The following is an 18,363-nucleotide window of genomic DNA, read 5'->3' as shown; positions in this document are numbered from 1 at the left end:
TGATTTTTCTGTGATCTGATAGGTGTGTCAGTGGGCTGACTGTAAACACTCTGAGAGACTCTGGGTTGAGGTCAGTGATAAAGTAGTCAGTCTACAGTACTACTGCCAAGAGAAGAGCTGTAGGTGTACCTCTCTTTCTCTCTTTTGTTTTCAGACTGTTTTTCTTTTCCTCTCGTGTGTCTCTCTATTTCATGATCTCTTTCTCTCTCTCTTTGTCTCTCCCTCTCTGTCTCTCTCTTTCTCCCACTCTCTCTCCAACCATGCCACTGGAGGACCACGCGAATCAGAAACATTTTACTTGTTGCCAGGGAGACTGTATCTGTGGAGTACAGTGACCTGTCCTCTCTTTTGATTCCAACACTAGCTCCTTTATTACCTGAGGAAAGTGCACAGAGAACAGTTTGTCTCCATCTTCTTCCTCCCTCCCGCTCTTCCTCTCTTCATCGCCCACAAAACCTTGGACTGCCCACCACAATGGATGCACTCACCAGTCTCCTGTTATATGATGATACATGAGTGATTGAGTCAAGGTGATTCCTTTATTAACGCATTACAAAGCTGTCCGTGGTACGTCAGCGGTGCGTCAGAGCCACGCTAGTAAATAACAACATGCCCACGCGCTCCACATGTTTTATATGGCTCTTGTTTTATTCCCTTCTTCCATGAGAGAGGTGGAAAGGGAGAGAGAGATGGGGGAGAGAGAGAGAGAGACAGACAGAGACAGACAGGGAGAGAGCGAGATAGATATAAAGACATCAAAGAGAGAGAAATAGAAAAGAGAAACATATGAGAGGAGTAGGACAGAGACAGAGCAGTGGAGAGAGAGAGAGACAGAGAGACAGAGAGACAGAGAGACAGAGAGACAGAGAGAGAGCAGTGGGAGAGAGAGAGACAGAGAGACAGAGAGAGAGCAGTGGGAGAGAGAGAGAGATAGAGAGAGAGCAGTGGGAGAGAGAGAGAGAGAGAGAGCAGTGGGAGAGAGAGAGAGAGAGAGACAGAGAGACAGAGAGCAGTGGGAGAGAGAGAGACAGAGAGACAGAGCGAGAGCAGTGGGAGAGAGAGAGAAAGAGAGAGAGAGAGACAGAGAGAGAGAGCAGTGGGAGAGAGAGAGAGAGAGAGAGAGAGAGAGAGAGAGAGAGAGAGAGAGAGAGAGACAGAGAGACAGAGAGACAGAGAGACAGAGAGCAGTGGGAGAGAGAGCGACAGAAACAGAGAGACAGAGAGAGAGCTGTGGGAGAGAGAGAGAGACAGAGAGAGCAGTGGAGAGAGAGAGAGAGAGACAGAAACAGAGAGAGAGCAGGGGAGAGAGAGAGAGAGACAGAAACAGAGAGAGAGCAGTGGGAGAGAGAGAGACAGAGAGAGAGCAGTGGGAGAGAGAGAAAAAAAGACCTTGTATCCACACAGATAATGTTAATATTTAATATTCCTTTAATGCACTTAATGTTGCTGCGTCTAACTTGAACAGGGTCGGCCGCGCTGACACCTGGAGGCAAACAATACCACAGTGAGGCTTTTATGATTTAAATGGCCTCCCCGGCTTGTTATTATTCAGATGTGATGTCAAAGCGCCGGTGTGTACGCTACACAAGAGTGCTTCTCGCTCACACACACACACACACCCCAACACACACACACACACACAAACCAATCCCTTTTCTGAGCACGCACACACACACACACACACACACACACAAACCAAACCCCTTTCTGAGCACACACACACACACATTCACACACACACACACACACACACACACACACACACACACACACACACACACACACACACACACACACACACATAAAAGCACGTACACACACTCCGTAATGCATCTCTCTCTCTAACTATGTCTCTCACTCATTTCATTTCTTTCTTTCTCTCTCTCTCTCTCTCTGCCTCTCCCTTTCTCATTCTCTCTGTCTCAGGGGAGTGTTGTAAAAAATGAAAAATAAAAATTAATATAAGAGAGAAATAAAAAACACACACACATACACACAAACCTGGATGGTATATAAATGTGATCATATCCAACTCCCACTCTACAATCTCTTTCCCTCAAATACAAGCACATACACACACACACACACACACACACACACACACACACACACACACACACACACACACACACACACACACACACACACACACACACACGCACACACACACATCCCAGAATAATGAATCAGGAGACTCAGGCCAAAGGGGAATGAAGAAAGAGAGAGAAAGCAAATTAGAAAAAAAGCCACAATGAACCCAGTACAGTAGCTAACACAAAGATACTACAGTACCAGACCAGAGTGAACCCAGTATAGTAGCTAACACAAAGATACTACAGTACCAGACCAGAGTGAACCCAGTACAGTAGCTAACACAAAGATACTACAGTACCAGACCAGAATGAACCCAGTACAGTAGCTAACACAAAGATACTACAGTACCAGACCAGAGTGAACCCAGTACAGTAGCTAACACAAAGATACTACAGTACCAGATCAGAGTGAACCCAGTACAGTAGCTAACACAGAGATACTACAGTACCAAAGACCAGAATGAACCCAGTACAGCAGCTAACACAAAGATACTACAGTACCAAAGACCAGAATGAACCCAGTACAGTAGCTAACACAAAGATACTACAGTACCAAAGACCAGAATGAACCCAGTATAGTAGCTAACACAAAGATACTACTGTACCAAAGACCAGAATGAACCCAGTATAGTAGCTAACACAAAGATACTACTGTACCAAAGACCAGAATGAACCCAGTACAGTAGCTAACACAAAGATACTACAGTACCAGACCAGAGTGAACCCAGTACAGTAGCTAACACAAAGATACTACAGTACCAGACCAGAATGAACCCAGTACAGTAGCTAACACAAAGATACTACAGTACCAGACCAGAGTGAACCCAGTACAGTAGCTAACACAAAGATACTACAGTACCAGACCAGAGTGAACCCAGTACAGTAGCTAACACAAAGATACTACAGTACCAGACCAGAGTGAACCCAGTACAGTAGCTAACACAGAGATACTACAGTACCAAAGACCAGAATGAACCCAGTACAGCAGCTAACACAAAGATACTACAGTACCAAAGACCAGAATGAACCCAGTACAGTAGCTAACACAAAGATACTACAGTACCAGACCAGAATGAACCCAGTATAGTAGCTAACACAAAGATACTACTGTACCAAAGACCAGAATGAACCCAGTATAGTAGCTAACACAAAGATACTACAGTACCAGACCAGAATGAACCCAGTATAGTAGCTAACACAAAGACACTATAGTACCAAAGACCAGAATGAACCCAGTATAGTAGCTAACACAGAGATACTACAGTACCAAAGACCAGAATGAACCCAGTATAGTAGCTAACACAAAGATACTACAGTACCAAAGACCAGAATGAACCAAGTATAGTAGCTAACACAAAGATACTACTGTACCAAAGACCAGAATGAACCCAGTACAGTAGCTAACACAAAGACACTATAGTACCAAAGACCAGAATGAACCCAGTACAGTAGCTAACACAAAGATACTACAGTACCAAAGACCAGAATGAACCCAGTACAGTAGCTAACACAAAGATACTACAGTACCAAAGACCAGAATGAACCCAGTATAGTAGCTAACACAAAGATACTACTGTACCAAAGACCAGAATGAACCCAGTACAGTAGCTAACACAAAGATACTACAGTACCAAAGACCAGAATGAACCCAGTACAGTAGCTAACACAAAGATACTATAGTACCAAAGACCAGAATGAACCCAGTATAGTAGCTAACACAAAGATCCTACAGTACAAGACCAGAATGAACCCAGTACAGTAGCTAACACAAAAATACTACAGTACCAAAGACCAGAATGAACCCAGTACAGTAGCTAACACAAAGATAGTACAGTACCAGACCAGAGTGAACCCAGTACAGTAGCTAATACAAAGATACTACAGTACCAGACCAGAATGAACCCAGTACAGTAGCTAACACAAAGATACTACAGTACCAGACCAGAGTGAACCCAGTACAGTAGCTAATACAAAGATACTACAGTACCAAAGACCAGAATGAACCCAGTACAGTAGTTAACACAAAGATACTTCAGTACCAAAGACCAGAATGAACCCAGTACAGTAGCTAACACAAAGATACTACAGTACCAGACCAGAATGAACCCAGTACAGTAGCTAACACAAAGATACTACAGTACCAGACCAGAGTGAACCCAGTACAGTAGTTAACACAAAGATACTACAGTACCAGACCAGAGTGAACCCAGTACAGTAGCTAACACAAAGATACTACAGTACCAGACCAGAGTGAACCCAGTACAGTAGCTAACACAAAGATACTACAGTACCAGACCAGAGTGAACCCAGTACAGTAGCTAACACAAAGATACTACAGTACCAGACCAGAGTGAACCCAGTACAGTAGCTAACACAAAGATACTACAGTACCAAAGACCCTGACTCGTGTACTGTAGGCGGAACATCTTTACATTAAACAGAGTTTTCTATACACTTATCGTCCGGATTTCACCTGTACTGCAAACGAGACCGCTCAAGTTAAGAATCAAGGTTGATTGGTGGGTAGGGAGTTCACAAAAGAGAAGAAACCAAACGCAAACATTATAAAGAAAATTAGGAAACATTGAAAGAACAATCTCAACAAACCATTAGATTCAAAGACCAACCTGCTACGAAGTCATCATGTAGCCTAGTAGTACCAAGCAATTCTATATGCGCCTATCATCAGAATTTAAAAAGCACTCTGAACGCTTAGAGTGGGAATATTTATGGCTTGCTCTTGAACATTTTGGTATTGGGGCTAGATTTATACATATTATACGCACCATGAATGTGAATCCTTGTATATCTGTATGGCACTACCCATTCTGTATATCTACAGGCACTACCCATTCTAATCCATTTACCATACAACCAGGATGTATATCTACAGGTACTACCCATTCTAATCCATTTACCATACAACCAGGATATATATCTACAGGCACTACCCATTCTAATCCATTTATCATTCAACCAGGATGTATATCCACAGACACTACCCATTCTAATCCATTTACCATACAACCAGGATGTATATCTACAGGTACTACCCATTCTAATCCATTTACCATACAACCAGGATGTATATCTACAGGCACTAACCATTCTAATCCATTTACCATACAACCAGGATATATATCTACAGGTACTACCCATTCTAATCCATTTACCATACATCCAGGATGTATATCTACAGGCACTACTCATTCTAATCCATTTACCATACATCCAGGATGTATATCTACAGGCACTACCCATTCTAATCCATTTACCATACAACCAGGATGTATATCTACAGACACTACCCATTCTAATCCATTTACCATACAACCAGGATGTATACCTACAGGCACTACCCATTCTAATCCATTTACCATACAACCAGGATGTATATCCACAGACACTACCCATTCTAATCCATTTACCATACAACCAGGATGTATATCTACAGGTACTACCCATTCTAATCCATTTACCATACAACCAGGATGTATATCTACAGGCACTAACCATTCTAATCCATTTACCATACAACCAGGATATATATCTACAGGTACTACCCATTCTAATCCATTTACCATACAACCAGGATGTATATCTACAGGCACTACCCATTCTAATCCATTTACCATACAACCAGGATGTATATCTACAGGCACTACCCATTCTAATCCATTTACCATACAACCAGGATGTATATCTACAGGCACTACCCATTCTAATCCATTTACCATACAACCAGGATGTATATCTACAGACACTACCCATTCTAATCCATTTACCATACAACCAGGATGTATATCTACAGGCACTACCCATTCTAATCCATTTACCATACAACCAGTATGTATATCTACAGGCACTACCCATTCTAATCCATTTACCATACAACCAGGATGTATATCTATAGACACTACCCATTCTAATCCATTTACCATACAACCAGGATATATATCTACAGGCACTACCCATTCTAATCCATTTACCATACAACCAGGATGTATATCTACAGGCACTACCCATTCTAATCCATTTACCATACAACCAGGATATATATCTACAGGCACTACCCATTCTAATCCATTTACCATACAACCAGGATGGAAACAAGGTTGTCCTGCCTCCTCTATGATACAGTATATGCTCTCTCTCTTGAACCTCTGGCACAAAGCATACGTCAACATTAGGCTTCCTCAAATATCAAAGTCAAACAAACTTAACAAGCAATGTCTCTGTATGCAGATGTCGCAGAGGCTCAGAAATCCCTCCAGCCAATAATGTCTATTTTCACAGCGTTCAGCTCATGGTCTGGTTACAAGATCAACTGGTCTGAATCAGCTCTTAACTCAGCTATGGGAAGTGTGCAACTACCACCGTTGATCCCAGTGAAGAATTAAACCACCTACTTAGGCATCACCATATTCCACTCTATTCATACTACTGGCAGGAAGAACTACTTAGAAACCTGGAAAAATCAAAAAATACCTAAAAAGATGGTCTGCTATGCCCACTTCTTTGCATGCTAGAATCTCAATTATTAAATTGAATGTCCTCCCTCATATCAATTTTATGAGTTCCATGTTACAACTGCCTCCTCCTATAGACCATTGGTCTAAACTTGACTCTGTCATAAAGAAGTTCATTTGGGGGAGAAAGAGACCACAGATTAAATATGCAACACTACAGAGAACAAAAGCTTCAGGTGGACTTCCAAATCTAAAATGGTATCTCCTATATACATTTCCTGAAGACCTGGTTGAACCCAGAGGCTTCTGTTCCTTGGTGTGCTGTAGAAGAGTCAATAGTTTATCCAATTAAATGACAAGATGTACTGGCTTGATTTTTTTGGACCCATTATAGCATTCTCAGTAAATGTATGGAAAGCTACAGAGAAGCATATGAGATCTAATCTTAAATGGCATTCATACTCTCCAATATGGAGTAATAAAGAATTCTTAGTCTGTAAGAAACCATTTATATTATATATATATTATTTATTTTTTTACCCCCTTTTTCTCCCCAATTTCGATTTTGTCTCATCGCTGTAACTCCCCAACGTGCTCGGGAGGCGAAGGTCGAGTCTTACGTCCACCGAAACATGACCCGCCAAACCGCGCCTCTTAAAACCTGTTGAGGCCAGGGGGCAGGATCTTATCCCGGTATTGGGATTCATTGTCATGTGACCATGGCGGGGAATTCAAAACTGCAAGAATAATCATTTCAAATAATCAAATAATCAACTATTTTCCTCCATTTGAAAGATATATCTCCTAAATCTAACCACGCTGTCCGATTTTCAGAGGCTTTACGGAGAATGCATAAAGTTAGGTTATGTTAGGAGAGTACATTGACAATAGCTGTGTGTAATGTTTAGCCAATTCAAAGAAGGGCATCAACAGACAGAAAACTAGCTAGAATTATGCACTTACCTTTGACAATCTGCATCAGATGACACTCATAGGACATTATGTTATACAATACATGCATTTTTAGTTCCATCAAGTTCATATTTATATCCAAAAACAGCATTTACAGTCGCGGTGAAATTCAGAATTTTTTTCGGCTCGAATGCTCCCAGTGAATCCAGCATTACAAATCACGGAATTACTATTCGAAAACATTGGTAAATTATAATATTGTCATTCAAAGAATAATATATTATCATCTCGTAATTGCTACCGAATGGCCAGATCTCAAAATAACTTTACTGGGAAATCACATTTTGCTATAAACTGGGTACTATGCTAAGAACAATAGGCTAAGCTATAAGCTAAGCTATACAGTTAGCATCATCTAATATCGATAAATAACATTGTAAATATCCCCTTACCTTTGATTATCTCCATCAGAAGGCACTGCCAGGTCCAGAACAAATGTGCTTTCTTTTGACAAAGTTCATAATTTATGTCCAAATAACACCAAATAGTTAGCGTTCAGTAGGCTCCCACAAAATGAGTTGGTAGGTGTAAAGTCACGCGAAAAGCTAAAAAAACCCTAGTAAATAATCTATTTACGTTTGTTCAAACATGTCAAACGTTGTTTAGCATTAATCTTTTGGTCCATTTTTAACGTGAAACATCAGTAAACATCAGTAATATTTTCACACAACCTATCAAGTGTCTAGAATAAACGATTATGACAGACACTCTTCTCAGATTTATGCGCAGGCGCAAAAAATGAAGTGATGACGTGTCAACTTCCAAGCATTCTAATTCGGTCTGTATTCATCACAGATGCTTCAAACAACTTTATAAAGATCGTTGACATCTAGTGGAATCCGTAGGAGTTGCGAACTGAATCCTTTCTCACTATGGTATCTATAAAACAATGACACTAAATAGTACAGTCACAAAATTCACATTTTTTTAAATCTATTTTTCACAGGTTTTTGTCTGCAATATGAGTTTTGTTATACTTACAGACACCATTCAAACTGTTTTAGAAAATTCAGAGTGTTTTCTATCCAAACCTGAACAATAATATGCATATTCTAGCTTCTGAGTTGGTGTAGGAGGCAGTTAAAAATGGGCACATATTTTTTTCCAAAATTCTCAATACTGCCCCCTAGCCCAAACAGGTTTTAACATCCGCCCGATTAACCCGGATGCCAGCCGCACGAATGTGTTGGAGGAAACACCGTTCAACTAACGACTGGGGTCAGCCTGCAGGCGCCCGGCCCATCACAAGGAATCGCAAGAGCGCGATGAGCCAAGGAAAACCCTCCCTAACCTGGACGACGCTGGGCCAAACCCTCCCTAACCTGGACGACTCTGGGCCAAACCCTCCCTAACCTGGATGAGGCTGGGCCAAACCCTCCCTAACCTGGACGACGCTGGGCCAAACCCTCCCTAACCTGGGCGACGCTGGGCCAAACCCTCCCTAACCTGGACGACGCTGGGCCAAACCCTCCCTAACCTGGATGACGCTGGGCCAAACCCTCCCTAACCTGGACGACGCTGGGCCAAACCCTCCCTAACCTGGATGACGCTGGGCCAAACCCTCCCTAACCTGGACGACGCTGGGCCAAACCCTCCCTAACCTGGACGACGCTGGGCCAAACCCTCCCTAACCTGGATGACGCTGGGCCAAACCCTCCCTAACCTGGATGACGCTGGGCCAAACCCTCCCTAACCTGGGCGACGCTGGGCCAAACCCTCCCTTAACCTGGACAACGCTGGGCCAAACCCTCCCTAACCTGGACGACGCTGGGCCAAACCCTCCCTAACCTGGGCGACGCTGGGCCAAACCCTCCCTAACCTGGATGACGCTGGGCCAATTGTGCGCCGCCCTATTGGAATTATCAGATTCTTGCTCTAAGAAGGGCATTTATACTTTCAAAGACATATTCAATGTGAATGGATTCCTCAGTTTCCAGGACATTCGCCAGTGTTTTAATGTCCCAGGTCCATCATTTTGTCTTTACATTCAACTGTCCATGCGAGCCTATGGGGTCTGTCGTGGAAAATTGTCTTAAGAACATAATAATCCTACAAGAACTTGTGAATTCAATATAGACTTTAATACAGAGTAGCAAAGCCGAGCCCTTCCATGGAAGGACCCTATTACACACACGCAACAGAGGCAAGCCCCTCCATGGAAAAGACTAAATTCTCATATTACAGAGTCCTACCTTTATAGGATTCTGTCTTTGCATAACGTATAGAGTCCCCTCCCTCTATATGAAAATAGCTTCCCTTGACCGTTCTTTACCATTATCTCTCCATATCAGTTGTTGCTTGTTAACGCCCACATCTGACAGCTGTATAGATTATAATGCTAGCAGGGCCTCCTCATGTGGTTTCTCTGTGCCCCTTTGTCTGACTATCTCGATGTATTTGGGGCCCTTTCTGCATAACTCAAGTCTGGTTGTCAGGTCGCTATGCCTCCCACCGTGGCCTGTTGCTCTATCAGAACCAGATGTCTTCTTCTCCTCCTATAGCCAAAATATTTATGTTCTTTCCCCTTCAGCACAGCTGCTTATCTCCCACAGGTCCCCTGGGGAGAAGAATTATGAGTACACCCATTGGTCAAACTTCTAATGGACAGATGCGTCTCAAAAGGAATTGTTTCTGATATCAATTAATTCTAGCAGAACAAAAACCATTAACTCTATCCACTGTATGGGAAAAAGATTTGACACTTTCTGACAGACAAATTATTTAGGAGACAGTATGGAAAAGTATATTTGGATCCTCTAGAAACCCCAATCACCATAGAACCTATCAGGGGGGCAGTAAGAAGAGGTGAAGGGGAAGGGACCTTCTGTGTCTGTATTATTGTGTGTGTGTGTGTGTGTGTGTGTGTGTGTGTGTGTGTGTGTGTGTGTGTGTGTGTGTGTGTGTGTGTGTATGACTTGTGGTGTGCACCTGTGCTTTAGTGTGTGGGTGTGCGTGGCTCTGTGTGTGTCTGTATGACTCGGCGTGTGTCTGTTCTATAGTGTGTGTGCGTGGCTCTGTGTGTGTCTGTATGACTCGGCGTGTGTCTGTTCTATAGTGTGTGTGGGTGTGCGTGGCTCTGTGTGTGTCTTTATGACTCGGCGTGTGTCTGTTCTATAGTGTGTGTGTGGGTGTAAGAGAGTGCGCTTGTGTGCGCGACATATAGTTAGTGTGCTTGTGTCTGTGCGAGTGTGTGATGATGCACATAAATGCATATTTGACATGGCCCCAGGATTTTGCAGCGCTAGGCATCGGCACTGTGGCTCATCAGTATTCTGGCCAAGTGTGTCCTGTTTTCCTCAGAATCAATCCATGGAGGGAGGGAGAGAGGGAGAGAGGGAGAGAGGGAGAGAGGGAGAGAGGGAGAGAGAGAGAGAGAGAGAGAGGGAGAGGGAGAGGGAGAGGGAGAGAGAGAGACCCCATTAGCCTTACCACATACTGTAATGCAGTTCATAATGGAGCCATATCAATTCACTGTTAAGGTTAAGGTCCATATTGATGATAACAGAACAAGGAACACTTTGACTAAAGATATATCATTTATTATGATGAATTAAATAATATAATCACAATTGGTTCTACTTTATATTGGCGTCTATATGAAACCTGTTGACAGGTTTGTTATTATAAATTGACATTAATTTGACATTGACACACATTAGACGTGCAAACAGACTCCAATTGATTGAAATAAAAGCTCTCCTAATTCTAGGATTAGAGTTGAAGATTACACAGAACAATCCCAGTGGAGTTGTTGTCTGCAAATCTTTTCAACTGTGTAAATCTGCTAACAGGTAGCCTCCTTAGGCAGACGGGTTGCCTCCCACAATGTGAATAGTGTTACCCTAGCTCTGGGATTTCCGAGACTAGCTAACAGTTACTTATTTAACTGATAATTCCCAAGAAGTCGGTGTTTGGAGGATATATTGTCAAGGGTGTTCGACGAGGGCTGGCAAACGGTGGCAATATATCCTCCAAAAAACGGCTTACAAGGCATTATCACTTTTATACAACGGATTAGCAACATATTTAAATAATGATTGACATATTTTCATAAAGAATGTTATTTCGATGAATTTATTCATACTATTTCATCCTTCCACAAGTTATAGTCCCGACACAAATCTAGGGTTGCTACCCAAGCTGGCTGGTCGTTCGTTCTATTGGTTCGGTTGCCAGAGACGCGACCCAGTCGTTCAGTCTTTTTGTTCTGAATCTATGGACGGGACCCAGTCGTTCAGTCTTTTTGTTCTGAATCTATGGACGCGACCCAGTCGTTCAGTCTTTTTGTTCTGTATCTATGGATGCAACCCAGTCGTTCAGTCTTTTTGTTCTGAATCTATAGACGCGACCCAGTCGTTCAGTCTTTTTGTTCTGAATCTATGGACGCGACCCAGTCGTTCAGTCTTTTTGTTCTGTATCTATGGACGCGACCCAGTCGTTCAGTCTTTTTGTTCTGTATCTACGGACGCGACCCAGTCGTTCAGTCTTTTTGTTCTGAATCTATGGACGCGACCCAGTCGTTCAGTCTTTTTGTTCTGAATCTATGGACGCGACCCAGTCGTTCAGTCTTTTTGTTCTGTATCTATGGACGCGACCCAGTCGTTCAGTCTTTTTGTTCTGTATCTATGGACGCGACCCAGTCGTTCAGTCTTTTTGTTCTGTATCTATGGACGCGACCCAGTCGTTCAGTCTTTTTGTTCTGTATCTATGGACGCGACCCAGTCGTTCAGTCTTTTTGTTCTGAATCTATGGACGCGACCCAGTCGTTCAGTCTTTTTGTTCTGAATCTATGGACGCGACCCAGTCGTTCAGTCTTTTTGTTCTGTATCTATGGATGCGACCCAGTCGTTCAGTCTTTTTGTTCTGAATCTATGGACGCGACCCAGTCGTTCAGTCTTTTTGTTCTGTATCTATAGACGCGACCCAGTCGTTCAGTCTTTTTGTTCTGAATCTATGGACGCGACCCAGTCGTTCAGTCTTTTTGTTCTGTATCTATGGACGCGACCCAGTCGTTCAGTCTTTTTGTTCTGAATCTATGGACACGACCCAGTCGTTCAGTCTTTTTGTTCTGTATCTATAGACGCGACCCAGTCGTTCAGTCTTTTTGTTCTGAATCTATGGACGCGACCCAGTCGTTCAGTCTTTTTGTTCTGAATCTATGGACGCGACCCAGTCGTTCAGTCTTTTTGTTCTGAATCTATGGACGCGACCCAGTCGTTCAGTCTTTTTGTTCTGTATCAATGGACGTGACCCAGTCGTTCAGTCTAAATGTTCCATTGCCATACTGGCTGGCAACGTTCTTATCCCTTGCTTGCCAGTTAGGCAACTACGGCTAATTTAGAGTCACATCAAAAAGTGCAGCCAGAATAACAGAAAAGTAGCTGCATTTGCATTTGTTTCAGCTGTTTTCTAGAGACATTTGTTTGGATATATCCATAACAATGAGCTAATGAGGCACGATTTCGCCTGGTATAGAAAATGTGCTCCCTTGTCAGGAAACTGTTATTCAGAAGACTAGCCAAACTTTATGCTAGTGTAAATGTTCCCCCCTCTCCTTGTGTTAAATGTAAATGTCCCCACCACTACCCTGGCTCAAAACCTACAGTGATAACATTAAACATTGAACTACTCTAATTGGTGTTACGTGTAAATGCTTCCCCTTCGCCTCTCTTATAACCCATCCTAAAGAGCCAGGGCTGGGAACCAACCGAGACAAGTCCTGAGCCCCCACAGATCCCACTGTAATTACAATCGATAATTAATTTCCCATTTTCGGGTACTGTTCCATTCAAAACACACAGAGCTCCCAGATCTCTTCAGGGTCCCGGTAATTGAACTAGCATCTCTTCTCTCTCATTCATTCTCCTTCTTCCATACTGAAATCCTATCCATTTGAATAGGGCATTCTGCTTGGTTAATTGTTGAGCGATGTCAACGTTTCTCTCGTCCCTTTTCATGTGCATGTATTGTTCTGTGGCTGGTTAATTCATACACCGAGGGCAGGAGGGAGGTGGGGTCATTGCGACGTGGGGTCATGGGATAGGACACTGGAAATGGGAGAGCGAGGAAGCGAGGGAGGACGTTTTTCCTCTTATCTTAAATGGGGGGCCTTTTACAGAGCTGGGGTTTAATATGAGCAATCATTGGATGGCACAGAATAAGTAATTAAAGAGCACCAGCTCCCATATCATCCACTGTCTACCACAACCATTCAGACAGATGATTTGATGTAGTTCCTTTACAGAGCTATCCCTGTCTATGCTCATTTCTATCACATTACAGTACAGTGGAGTAAAGTATGTGTAATTATTGGAGGAATCGCTTTCTGACTGTGATATTCAGCCATTTTAATTATGGACTGCAGATTGGATTGCAGGTGTAATGGGCGTGAGTCGCAAATGGTCCATTTGTGATTTCAACTGCCTTTTTTATTCGTCATCACCACCACCATCATTATCTTCATCGTCATCTTCATCATCGTCACCATCATCATCATCAGAAAGAGATGAATACTATACATCCTAATACAGAGGGTCCAAAGAGTCATAACTGAAATTATCACTATCACCACTGCCATCATCATCTCCATCATCATCTCCATCATCATCTCCATCATCACCTCCATCATCACCATCATCATCTCCATCATCATCTCCATCATCATCATCTCCATCATCACCTCCATCATCACCTCCATCATCACCATCATCATCACCATCATCATCACCATCATCTCTGTCATCTCCATCATCACCATCATCAAAATCATCATCACCATCATCTCTGTCATCTCCATCATCACCATCATCTCCATCATCATCACATCATCATCTCCATCATCATCTCCATCATCACCATCATCTCATCATCTTCTCCATCATCACCATCATCTCATCATCATCTCCATCACCTCCATCATCATCTCCATCATCAACATCATCTCCATCATCATCATCATCACCCTCATCATCATCATCTCCATCATCATCATCTCCATCATCATCATCATCATCTCCATCATCATCTCCATCATCTCTGTCATCTCCATCATCACCATCATCTCCATCATCATCACATCATCTCCATCATCTCATCATCATCTCCATCGCCTCCATCACCTCCATCATCACCATCATCTCCATCATCATCACATCATCATCTCCATCATCACCATCATCTCAATCATCACCATCATCTCATCATCATCTCCATCGCCTCCATCATCATCTCCATCATCAACATCATCTCCATCATAATCATCATCACCATCATCATCATCACCATCATCATCATCATCTCATCATCATCTCCATCATCATCATCATCTCCATCATCATCTCCATCATCATCATCTCCATCATCTCATCATCATCTCCATCATCTCCATCACGACTGCGTGGGCAAATACGACTCCAACACCATCATTAAGTTTGCTGATGACACAACAGTGCCCGATCACCGACATCGATGAGACAACCTATAGGGAGGAGGTCAGAGACCTGGCAGTGTGGTGCCAGGACAACAACCTCTCCCTCAATGTGAGCAAGACAAAGGAGCTGATCGTGGACTACTGGAAAAGGAGGGCCGAACAGGCCCCCATTAATATCAACGGGGCTGTAGTGGAGCTGGTCAAGAGTTTCAAGTTCTTTGTTGGCCACATCACCAACGAACTATCGTGGAACCAAGACCAAGACAGTCATGAAGAAGGCACGACAACACCTTTTCCCCCTCAGGAGACTGAAAAGATCTACCACAGTGGTACCAGAGCGCCAAGTCTAAGATCAAAAGGCTCCTTAACAGCTTCTACCCCCAAACCATATGACTGCTGAACACTTAATCAAATGGCCACCCAGACTATTTACATTGACCCGCCCCCGTTTGTTTTTACACTGCTGCTACTCACTGTTTATTATCTATGCAGTCATTTTACCCCTACCTACATGTACAAATTACCTCGACTAACCTGTACCCCCGCACATTGACACAGTAGCAGGAACCCCTGTATATAGCCTTGTTATTGTTATTTTATTGTGTGACATATAATTTTTTACTTTAGTTTATTTAGTAAGTATTTTTTAAACTCTATTTCTTGAACTGCATTGTTGGTCAAGGGCTTGTAACTAAGTGTACACTAAGTATTCGGTGCATGTGACCAATAAAACTTGATTTGATTTGATCACCATCATCACCATTATGACCAAAAGGATCATAATCCCACTCGTTGTCAGATGAACTCTCGCTACATTATCCATCATCCATCAGAATCAATCAGAGTAGAGAGGAGTGCTAGCTATCTGACACACAGGGACACATAGCTAATGGTCTTCCTGAATGACTGCTCTGTCGCTCCCCTATTCTGGTAGCCCTGCCGGGATTTACTATGACACTTATAGCATGGCCTAGTACCGGCAGATAGCAGGAAGCACGGCTGAATAGAAATGAGATTGTCGTTTGTCATCTATCCCATCACACAGAGAAAGAGAGCGAGAGGGGGATGACACAGCAAGAGAGAGAAAGAGAGATGGGTTTGATTACCGAGGAGAAGACAGTCACAGTAGTCATCCCAATGCATCGGATGAATCCGTCACCAGGCTCCATCATTGAAGTTCCTTATCTTAAAACAGGAAACGGGCGCGGGTCCAATGGCACGGAATATAGAAATATGGATGAACTTATAAATCTATCATAAATACATATCAGAGGTTGGTATCTGCCTAGAGGATTTTTCATTTGGGTCTATGAGACGGCACAACGGTGGTGGGAAAATCAGTATGTATTTACAATGGGGGGGTTTGGGGAAAGAATGTGTTTAAGGTGGGGACACAAAAAAGGTCCCAAAACAGGAAGGGAAAAAAGGATGACTGAAAAAAAGTTGGCTTGGCAGAAATGGAATCACCAGGTGCTTCTGTGTGGGACGAGCTTCTGAGTTGACTTTTTAAAAGGCACTATGCTCTCAAAGAGTATGCATTTTTTATTTAGTTCCCCTTCCTTTCTTGAAATATAAATAAATAAATACAATTATTGGGAAGAAGGTAGAGCTCAGACCTGGGTTCAGAGACTATTTGAAATCATTTCTAATACTTTCACTGTGCTTCATTGAGCTTGGCAGTGGAACCAGGGCCGTGCACAGACCTTTCATGGGGCAGGTACTCAAAATGAAAAAGGGTGCACATACAGTAACTTGAAATGCATCACACACCACCTGCCTCTATAGCAAAACATACCGTCATTTCCGGACTATTAAGCGCACCTGAATATAAGCCGCACCCACTGACTTTAATTTTTTTATTTATTTTGAACATAAATAAGCCGCACATGTCTATAAGCCGCAGGTGCCTACCGGTACATTGAAACAAATGAACTTTACAGGCTGTAACGAAACAAAAATAACAAAAATAAATAGGCTTTAACGAAACATGGCTTGTAACAAAAATAAATACGCTTTAACGAAACACGGCTTGTAACAAAAATAAATAGGCTTTAACGAAACACGGCTTGTAATAAAAAAATAGCAGTAAACAGTAGCCTACCAAGAAAGTCATTGCTCCAGACCAAGCTCCCATGCAGCAGCTCTATTTCCTTTTCCAACAGCCAGATTAATCGCCTTCAACTTGAAAGCTGCATCATATGCATTTCTCCGTGTCTTTGCCATGATGAGGGTGACAAAATGACTACCGTAATCAGAATGATGGGAAGTTTGAGCGCGCTCGATTTAATCTAAACAGTAAACAAAAAAGTTGTTTGACCTTAACCCGTTCGGCAATTTCATTGGTCTAATGAAAGCTTCATGCCGGCAAAAAACTGAGCACGTCACAGAATGTGTTTTTTTTTGTATTTTTTATTTGAAAGCGGGAAAAATCCATATATTAGCCGCGTCATTGTTTAAGCCGCGAGGTTCAAAGCGTGGGAAAAAAGTAACGGCTTATAGTCCGGAAATTGCGGTACATATATATTTTGGAATAGGCATATTTATTTACAAATTGTAAGCAAGGTATTTACAGTGCCTCCTAAAGACATGATTGACATCGGGAAAAGAGGGTGGGATATCAGCTAATTATTGATATTGATGATTGATATAAATCTGCTTGTTAGCTAGCTTGATATACACTACCGGTCAAAAGTTTTAGAACACCTACTCATTCAGTGGTTTTTATTTATTTTTACTATTTTCTACATTGTAGAATAATAGTGAAGACATCAAAACTATGAAATAAAACATACGGAATCAAATAATCTAAATATATTTTATATTTGAGATTCTTCAAATAGCCACCCTTTGCCTTGATGACAGCTTTGCACACTCTTGGCATTCTCTCAACCAGCTTCATGAGGTAGTCACCTGGAATGCATTTCAATTAAAATGTGTGCCTTCTTAAAAGTTAATTTGTGGTATTTCTTTCCTTCATAATGCCCTTGAGCCAATCAGTTGTGTTGTGACAAGGTAGGGGTGGTATACAGAAGAAAGCCCTATTTGGTAAAAGACCAAGTCCATATTATGGCAAGAACAGCTCAAATAAGCAAAGCGGTCAGTCAATACATAACATTTCAAGAACTTTGAAAGTTTCTTCATGTGCAGTCACAAAAATCATCAAGTGCTATTAATGAAACTGGCTCTCATGAGGACCGCCACAGGAATTGAAGACCCAGAGATACCTCTGCTGCAGAGGATAAGTTCAAATAAATGCTTCACGGAGTTCAAACAACAGACACATCTCAAAATCAACTGTTCTGAGGAGACTGTGTGTATCAGGCCTTCATGGTCGAATTGCTGCAAAGAAACCACTACTAAAGGACACCAATAAGAGGAAGAAATCTGTCCTTTGGTCTGA

The sequence above is a fragment of the Salmo trutta genome, chromosome 8, assembly GCF_901001165.1.
Source record: "Salmo trutta chromosome 8, fSalTru1.1, whole genome shotgun sequence".
NCBI lineage: Eukaryota > Metazoa > Chordata > Actinopteri > Salmoniformes > Salmonidae > Salmo > Salmo trutta.
Note: the sequence above shows the minus strand (reverse complement) of the source record.